Source organism: Triticum urartu, chromosome 3A (genome assembly GCF_056163025.1).
Source record: "Triticum urartu cultivar PI428250 chromosome 3A, HENAU_Tu73, whole genome shotgun sequence".
NCBI lineage: Eukaryota > Viridiplantae > Streptophyta > Magnoliopsida > Poales > Poaceae > Triticum > Triticum urartu.
Genome location: NC_141875.1, coordinates 287,536,841 through 287,544,992, shown reverse-complemented (window position 1 = coordinate 287,544,992; position 8,152 = coordinate 287,536,841).

Genomic DNA, 8,152 nt, shown 5'->3' with positions numbered 1-8,152 from the left:
GCCGCTAACCCACCTTGTCCTTGCAAACTGTTGTTTGGCTATGTTACCACTTTGCTCAGCCCCTCTTATAGCGTTGTTAGTTGCAGGTGAAGATTGAAGTTTGTTCCTTGTTGGAACATGGAGATGTTGTTCCTTGTTGGAACATGTTTAGTTGTTGGGATATCACTATATATCTTATCTAATTAATGCATCTATATACTTGGTAAACGGTGGAAGGCTCGGCCTTATGCCTGGTGTTTTGTTCCACTCTTGCCGCCCTAGTTTCCTTCATATCGGTGTTATGTTCCAGGATTTTGCGTTCCTTACGCGGTTGGATAATAATGGGAACCCCTTGACAGTTCGCCTTGAATAAAACTCTTCCAGCAATGCCCAACATTGGTTTTACCATTCGCCACCTAGCCTTTTCTTTTCCCTTGGGAGTCGCGCTCCTGAGGGTCATCATTATTTTACCCCCCCGGGCCAGTGCTCCTCTGAGTGTTGGTCCAAACTAGAGTCCTGTGCAGCACCCCCTGGGGAAACTCGAGGTTTGGTTTTAGTTGTATGGAGAGCTCATCTGAGTGTGCCCTGAGAACGAGATATGTGCAGCTCCTATCGGGATTTGTCGGCACATTCGGGCGGTGTTGCTAGTTTTGTTTTACCATTGTCAAAATGTCTTGAAGAACCGAGGTACCGAGTCTGATCGGAACGTCTCAGGAGGAGGTCTATTCCTTCATTGACCGTGAGAGCTTGTCTTGGGCTAAGTTGGGACTCCCCTGCGGGGATTTGAACTTTCGAAAGCCGTGGCCGCGGTTATGGGCAGATGGGAATTTGCTATTGTCCGGTTGTAGAAAACCTGAAGTTGACCTTAATTAAAATGCATCAACCGTGTGTGTAACCGTGATGGTCTCTTTCTGGGGGAGTCCGGGAAGTGAACACGGTTGTTGGAGTTATGCTTGACGTAGGTTGTTCTAGGATCACTTCTTGATCATAGTTGTTCGACCGTGCTTTTGCTTTCTTTTCTCGCTCTCTTTTGCGAATAGGTTAGCCACCATATATGCTAGTCGCTTGCTGCAGCTCCACCTCATACCTTCTTCTTTACCCATAAGCTTAAATAGTCTTGATCGCGAGGGTGCGAGATTGCGGAGTCCCCGTGACTCACAGATACTTCCAAAACCAGCTTGCAGGTGCTGTTGAACCATGCAGATGATGCAACCAAGCTCAAGGAGGAGCTCGATGAGGATCTTGCCCTTTGTGTTGTTTCGCTCTAGTTGATCAGTAGTGGAGCCCAGTTGGGGTCGATTGGGGATCTGTGTAGCATTTGGTGTAGTCTTCTTTTATTTTGGCTCCGTAGTCGGGCCCTGATTTTATTTGGATGACGTAATGCTTTATTCATGTATTTGTGTGAAGTGGCGATTGTAAGCCAACTAGGTATCTTTTCCCCTATTGTATTACATGGGTTGCTTGCGAAGATTACCTCACTTGCGACATTGCTTTCAATACAGTTATGCCTCTAAGTCGTGCTTCGACACGTGGGAGATATAGCCGCATCGAGGGCGTGACAAGTTGGTCATCAGAGCCTTCCCCGACCTTAGCAGCCCCCACTGCTTGATCGTTTTTAGCAGCCGTTGTTGAGTCTAGAAAAATGTTTTGAGTCATTTAGAAATTATATATCGGAGAGTTTAGGAATTCTTTTACTCCCCAGTCCCTTCATCGCTCTGGTAAGGCATCCTGACGTAGAGTTTTGACTTTTCTCTTAAATTTCACTAAATAAATTTTTTGGATCACGCGGGTATCTTGGAATCGTTCCGATGGTTTTGTGACGAGAACATTGTTCTTGGTGCCTCCTGTCTTTAGGGGTTGTGGCAGTGTCCCGGGGAGTTGAGCTCCGAGGTGTTGTCGTCACAATTTTATCGTTGCAGTTCTGGAGTACCTGAGTTTAGTACGCTGACATCAAAAATCTCTTTTATGCAGTTCGTTGGTGAGATAACCTTGACGCCACCCAGTACTGGGGCGGGAGTTCAGGAGTATTGCCATAACTTTTATACCGGATGCTTTTCGAAGGTTGAGGTAGATGATTTCCGAAGGTTTCTTGGTTATGTGTTGAAGGATGGATACAGCTGGATGTAGGATTTGCTAGTTTTGGGTGAGATATTATGCTTCCCCTGTGTCCCCAACACCTGATTGCATAACCGGAAAGTTTCGGGAGTTTATAAGTGGGAATTCAAGTAGCTCTTAGGATATCTTTCCGACAGATGTATGATATGAAATTGGGGTTCGACGTCTAGTGGTCCGCCTATTTACGGTCAATTTTACAATGGTCTCGTTGTGTCTTAAAGAGTCCTTGGCTATGCCGACTCGGGGACGCTTCATATGTCATGTGCACTGCCTTGTACATGATGGTGCTGTACGATCGAGCCCGTGTAGGCCCCACCACGAAAACTTCGGACGAAATCTCTATCATATGTTTGCTCCGGCTTATTCTGTAAGCCAATCCTTTGTTTTGGTTTTTTTTCAGTTGAGGTGTTCGAGTTGCTTCGAAGTCAAATGTTGATTCCATACCTTTTCTAAGCGGTGTTCTCATATTTCTATGTGAATACTTATCCTTCTCCATCATCGAGTTTGTCTTTTCAATTTCTTTTCAACCGATGTGCTCCTCTTCAAATGGATCCAATCTTGTCAACATTCACAAGATCAGTTATCAGTTCTTCTCAACAGTGTTTGTTTCTTCCGTCCCCAAGTTGCCTTTTTTTCCCACCCACGCACCCCTTTTTCTTCAAGGATTCAGATTTCTTAATCACTATTCATTTTAATGTTGTGAAGTCTCTCCATTCTTTTCCGTCAATGTTCTTATCCGTTGATTCTTAGGAAGATGTCAATGAAGCTTCAAGTTCGTCACTCTTCACTCGTTTTCTTCTCCGGTGGACTCAATTCAAGCTTTTGGTGTTGATCATATCCTTTTTCCTCGTTTCAAATGTCTTCTCATGCCGGTGCACCTCTTAATCTTCCCCGCTTGCTATTCTATTGTTCCGGAGTGCTCAAGATATCTCAAAGATTCGTGTGTCCGCTCTGCATTCGTTCAAGCTCTTTCGAGGTGGTTATCTCATTCAAGCCATTTAATCAACCGGTGCAAATCTCTCTTCAAAATCGTTCAACGGTGTATCTTTTGAGTGGGCCCTAACCCACAGGTCTTTTCCCAGGATCTTACCTAACTCTTCTTATTTTTCCGGAGCTTCTCAAATTCTTTTCTAAAGTTTGACGTAAGAATGAATTATCATCAGTCTTATGTTTTTTCTCCAAGATCTGTCTAATTCTTTTCATCGTTGGCTCAACCTCTTCATTTTGATTCTTCCGGAGTGTCTAAATAATTCGTGGTGGTGTTTCTCGTAGTCATTCTCAGATTGGAAGACCGAAGAAGATTTTCTCTCAATCTTGCTCCATTCCCTTCAAGATTCGTGATTCCAGCTTGTTGCCATCCTCTCATAATTGTATTCGATTGTGAGAATTCTTTTCACCCATCCGGAGTAATTCAGGAGTTTTTTTTGTTTTTTCAGTTTGATTCTCCAAAGCCCATCATCTCAAAATTATTCATTCTCAGTTGTCAGTTATCATTCTCCAATCTTACCGGTGCATCATTCAGGTATTCTCTAATCAGTTTATGATCTCTTCGTTCTCATGTATCTACTTTCTCTCAAGCATCTTCGTTCATTTACTAAATTCTTCCCAGTGTTTTTCATTATCTTTTCTTTGTTCATTTTTAATTCTTATGGTGGTTCATTCAAGATTTCTTCTTCCTTCGTTTATCATATCAATTTATTCTTGTTTGAATTCAAATGGTGGTTCGTTCAAGAGATCTCTTCCTTTCGTTGTCGTGTCAAGTCATTCGTTGTTTTCCAAATTCTACCGGTGATTCGTTGAAGACCTTCCCAAGTTTTCTCCATATCTATCTTAATCCTTTTTCAACGAGAATAAGTAGTATGCCAAATCCGTTGCTTGTCATCAATTATATTGGTGAAGGATAAGCATAATGTAATTCTTATTCTTGTTTCATCGACTAAATTCATTTTCTGATTTCCTGAGTGGTGCATCATATCACATTCTTGGTTCGAGATGCTTTATCTTTTCTTTTCCCGGAGTTCCTAGCTCTCGCAATTACATCACCACAGAGGTTCATTTAAATCATTGCAAGGCTTCAACCTTATTCTTTTCATCCTCCATTTCGATTGACCATTTCTTTTATTACCGGAGTTTTCATGGAGGTTCTACATGATGGTTCATCAAGGATATAATTCCTTCTCGAAGTGTTCATCGAGATTCTTTTCAAAGTAGCTCAAGTTTTTCTTCATCTTGTAATCCGGAGTGCAATTCTTTCTTCCGTACCATTGGAGGTGGTATTATGTCATTCTTGATAATCTGAGTTCATGTTTCATGATTCACATGTTGTTAAGGATGAGATATTTAAACCCATCAATCTCGTCATTGGAGTTATCTTGGGTTATAGTTCACCTAAAGCCTTCCCTAAGGATTGTGGCTATTTATGGTGCTCTTAAACGACCCAAGTTCTTCATTTATCCTCTCGGTGTTATAGTTTATCGTCTCCTTCTTGATATCAATCCAATTCCGTTAATGGCATAATTTCACCTCATAGTTTTGATTGTTCTCCATAAGCCCATTGCAACCTTGTTCTTTTCGTTGTTGGTTTTCCAACAAATTCATTCTATCATTTGGTCGTAAGCGTGCTCTCTCAAGATCTTGTTTCCCTTCGTTCATTCCATTCCATTCTTACTTTTGTTCCGGGGGCATTGTGATGTTGCTCTCTTCAACCCATCTTCTTGTTTTGTCAATATCATGTTAAATCCCTTCCATTTCCAACCGGAGTGTTGTCGTAATTGATCTTTATCGTTCCTTCTACATCTCATTTTCTCCGGAGTGCTTGCATGTACTTCTTGTCCTTGGTGACACTTTTCTTATGTCTTCAATCTACAAGGTTCTAGTAATGATCCTTGTTCCTCTTTCCTAACGGAGTGTTTTCAACTTTATTCATCTTCGTTGTATTCTTTCTTTCAATTTGTCCAACCTCGCAAGGTTCTTTGGTTTCACTCGTTTGTCGAAGAAGAAAATTTGTATTACCTCTTCTCCTCATCTTTTTTTTCCTCCGGTGCCATCCTAGATCTTGGGACGAGATCCTCTCGTAGTGGTGGAGTGTTGTAACGCCCCGAGACCGATGTGCCAGGTGTCGTCCAGATTTTCGATGTCGTTTCCATGTCATTTGCTTGTGTGTTGCATTTCATCATGTCATTATGTGCATTGCATCATCATGTTTTCAAAACCTGCATCCGTCCGGGTTCCCCCAGTTCCTTCTGTTGTCTGTTCTGAGCCCAGCCACACTTGCACGTGCCCGCGGCACGTCCGGAATATTATTTTATAAGTGGCCAGAAAATGTTCTTGGAATGGGATGAAAGTTGGCATGCGGTGTTTTTATGTTGCCAGTAGGCCGCCTGCCAAATTTCATCGCATTCGGAGTTCGTTTGACGCCCCAACGTTTAACTATAGCGGCAGTATAGCCGGTCTAACATCGGACGTTTTCGGTCTCCGGAAACAGTCGCCGGGCCTCCCTCTCTTCTTTTCTCTCAACTCGAGACCGTCTACACAGCTCAGTACCTACCGCCAGGCCCTAACTAACCTCTCTCGTCTGCCCGCGGACCTCCTGCCGCGCGCGTCCGTAATCTGTCCCGGACCCGACCCGGACAGTCGTTAACGCTGTGTCGGGATCATCCCCAAACATCTTCAAAACGTCTCCGTTTTGTTAATTGGACTTCCTAATATATTTTTTCTCAACCGCCCGATTTCAATCGGAGGGACGAGGTAGCCCCTACCCAAAAATCCACATGCTATATATGTATCAGTCCAACCCTAAAATCAAGGAGAGTTGTTCCATCCTTCCCCCTCGCGCCGCCACTTTCCAAATCTCCCTCGGGATCCATTCCCATTCTTCCTCCAATCAGCCCGCAAACCTCCTCCCTCGATCCATCCAACCAGCACCGCTCGCCCGATCCGCCTGTCACCACAAACCATCGGAGCACCAGGAGCCCTCCAGCCCCTGCTCCCGCGCGCCTCCATTCAGCGGCTGCCGACGAGCAGATGAGTCGCCGCCCGTCCCCTTTCTTCCCTATTTACCTATCTTTCCTCCTCTAATCTTCCCCCTCGTTTGTTTTCTTCTCTGCCAGGATACGAAAGGGGCTCGCCCCTGATGCCGTGGCCGCCGACAAACGAAGCTGCCGTGTGCCCTCTCCTTCCAGGCCCTGCCTTCCCCGTCGGGGTTGACCTCCAGCGCCGCCAAGTCCCTCGCCTCACCTCCCTTCTTACCCAGCGACCTGGCATCCCTGACGATGCCCGCGCCTAGTCCTCGCAAGCCGTCGCCCGGAGCAGGCCGCCTCCGCTCCTCCTCAACCCCGCCATGGCCACCTCGTTTGGGAGCAAGCTCGCCGATGTCCTCCTCATTCTAGCGCCGCCCCATCCCCGTGAGCCCGTTGTGCGCCTGCCCAAGGCCCCGAGCAGGAGATCTCGGCCTCGCCTCCTCGATCGAGCGCCGCCCCGCTTGCTCCTTCTCGCTGTCGTGCCCATTGCTCGTCTTACCGCGGCCAACACCTGAACCCGATGCTGCTCTGTTGCTCGCCCCGCCGTCCAGATCAGGCTGAAGCCGCCTCTCCCCGCCGCCATGGCGCCCGAGGCCTCCCTGTAGGACTACCACTGCCGCCATGGACCTGCGCCGCCGTTCAAGTTCGCGTCCGGCCCCGTTTTGGACCGGATCTCCTCTGCTCCGCCGCCCATCCGCCGAATCCACCACGATCCAGCCGGTTCCCGTGCGCCCTCGCCCGCGCAAGTTCCTCGTCGCGCCGCCCGTTGTTAAGTTCCTGCTGTTGCTCTGCTTCCTGAAGAGAACATGAAGAGGAGCCTGCTCGCTCGCTCGGCGCTCGCGTTGACTTGTCTTCGCTGGACTGCAGCGCCAAGGCCCAGCCCCGCGCCTCTTCTTCCTCAGCCCAGCGGTTCCTCTCCAGATCTGGGCCGAAGCCCATGGTGAGGCCCAGCGCCTCCTGTGTTTTTTTTTGTTTTTTGTTCTTTCTTCTCTTTCTTTATTCCCTGTTAGGCCTCTGCTTAGTTTCAGCCCGTTAGGTTTTTTTCCTTAGCTGCGATTTTATCAATTTCTAGGGCATTGTACTTTTGCAGATCAGCCCTCATACATCATGCATATCATATCTCACAAACGGTGCATCATATGTAAAAACTTTAAATATGAAACTTGCTTAGAATTTTGTGTAGATTAATAATTTGCCACTTTCATCTATGTTTAAAATGTTTAAAATTATTTTTGCTTATATTTTGCCCCGATGCCATGTAAAAATGCTTTACTTCATAACTAAATAACCGTAACTCAGAATTAAATAATCTTTATATGTAAATGGGGTAGAATTTTGCCTAGTTTAACATGGTGGCATCACTTTGCTTGTTTAACAACTCTAAAATTGTGTTTAGGGCAGATCAGTACCAAATCCTTAAATTGCACATGGGGATTTTTCCGGACTTGTTGTTTGTTGTTCCAACCTCATTTAAACTTGACTAGATATGTAGTTTTCATTTGCTTCACCCTCTTGCCACGGTAACAACATTTAATCTTGTTTGGTACATAAACGAGAGAGAACTAAATAAGTCATGTGGTGTTTTCTTCAATATGCAACTCCGTTGCATAATGAGCTCCACTTAATTTGTAGGATTGTTTGTGCACTTTGCCATGCCATGCCCTCTTTAAATCGGACATGCATCATACTTCTTTGCGCATCATGCCATGTCTATGTGGTGGTTGTTTACTATGTTGTTTGCTTCTTTCCGGTGTTGTTTCTTCGGGTGGGTTCCGATAACGTCGCGTTTGTGAGGACCGGTTCGACTACGTCCGTGTGTCTTCTTCATGGACTCTTTCTTCTTCCTTGTGGGATCTCAGGCAAGATGACCATACCCTCGAAATTACTTCTATCTTTGCTTGCTAGTTGCTTGCTCGTTTGCTATGCCTATGCTGCGATACCTACCACTTGCTTATCATGCCTCCCATATTGTTGAACCAAGCCGCTAACCCACCTTGTCCTAGCAAACCGTTGTTTGGCTATGTTACCACTTTGCTCAG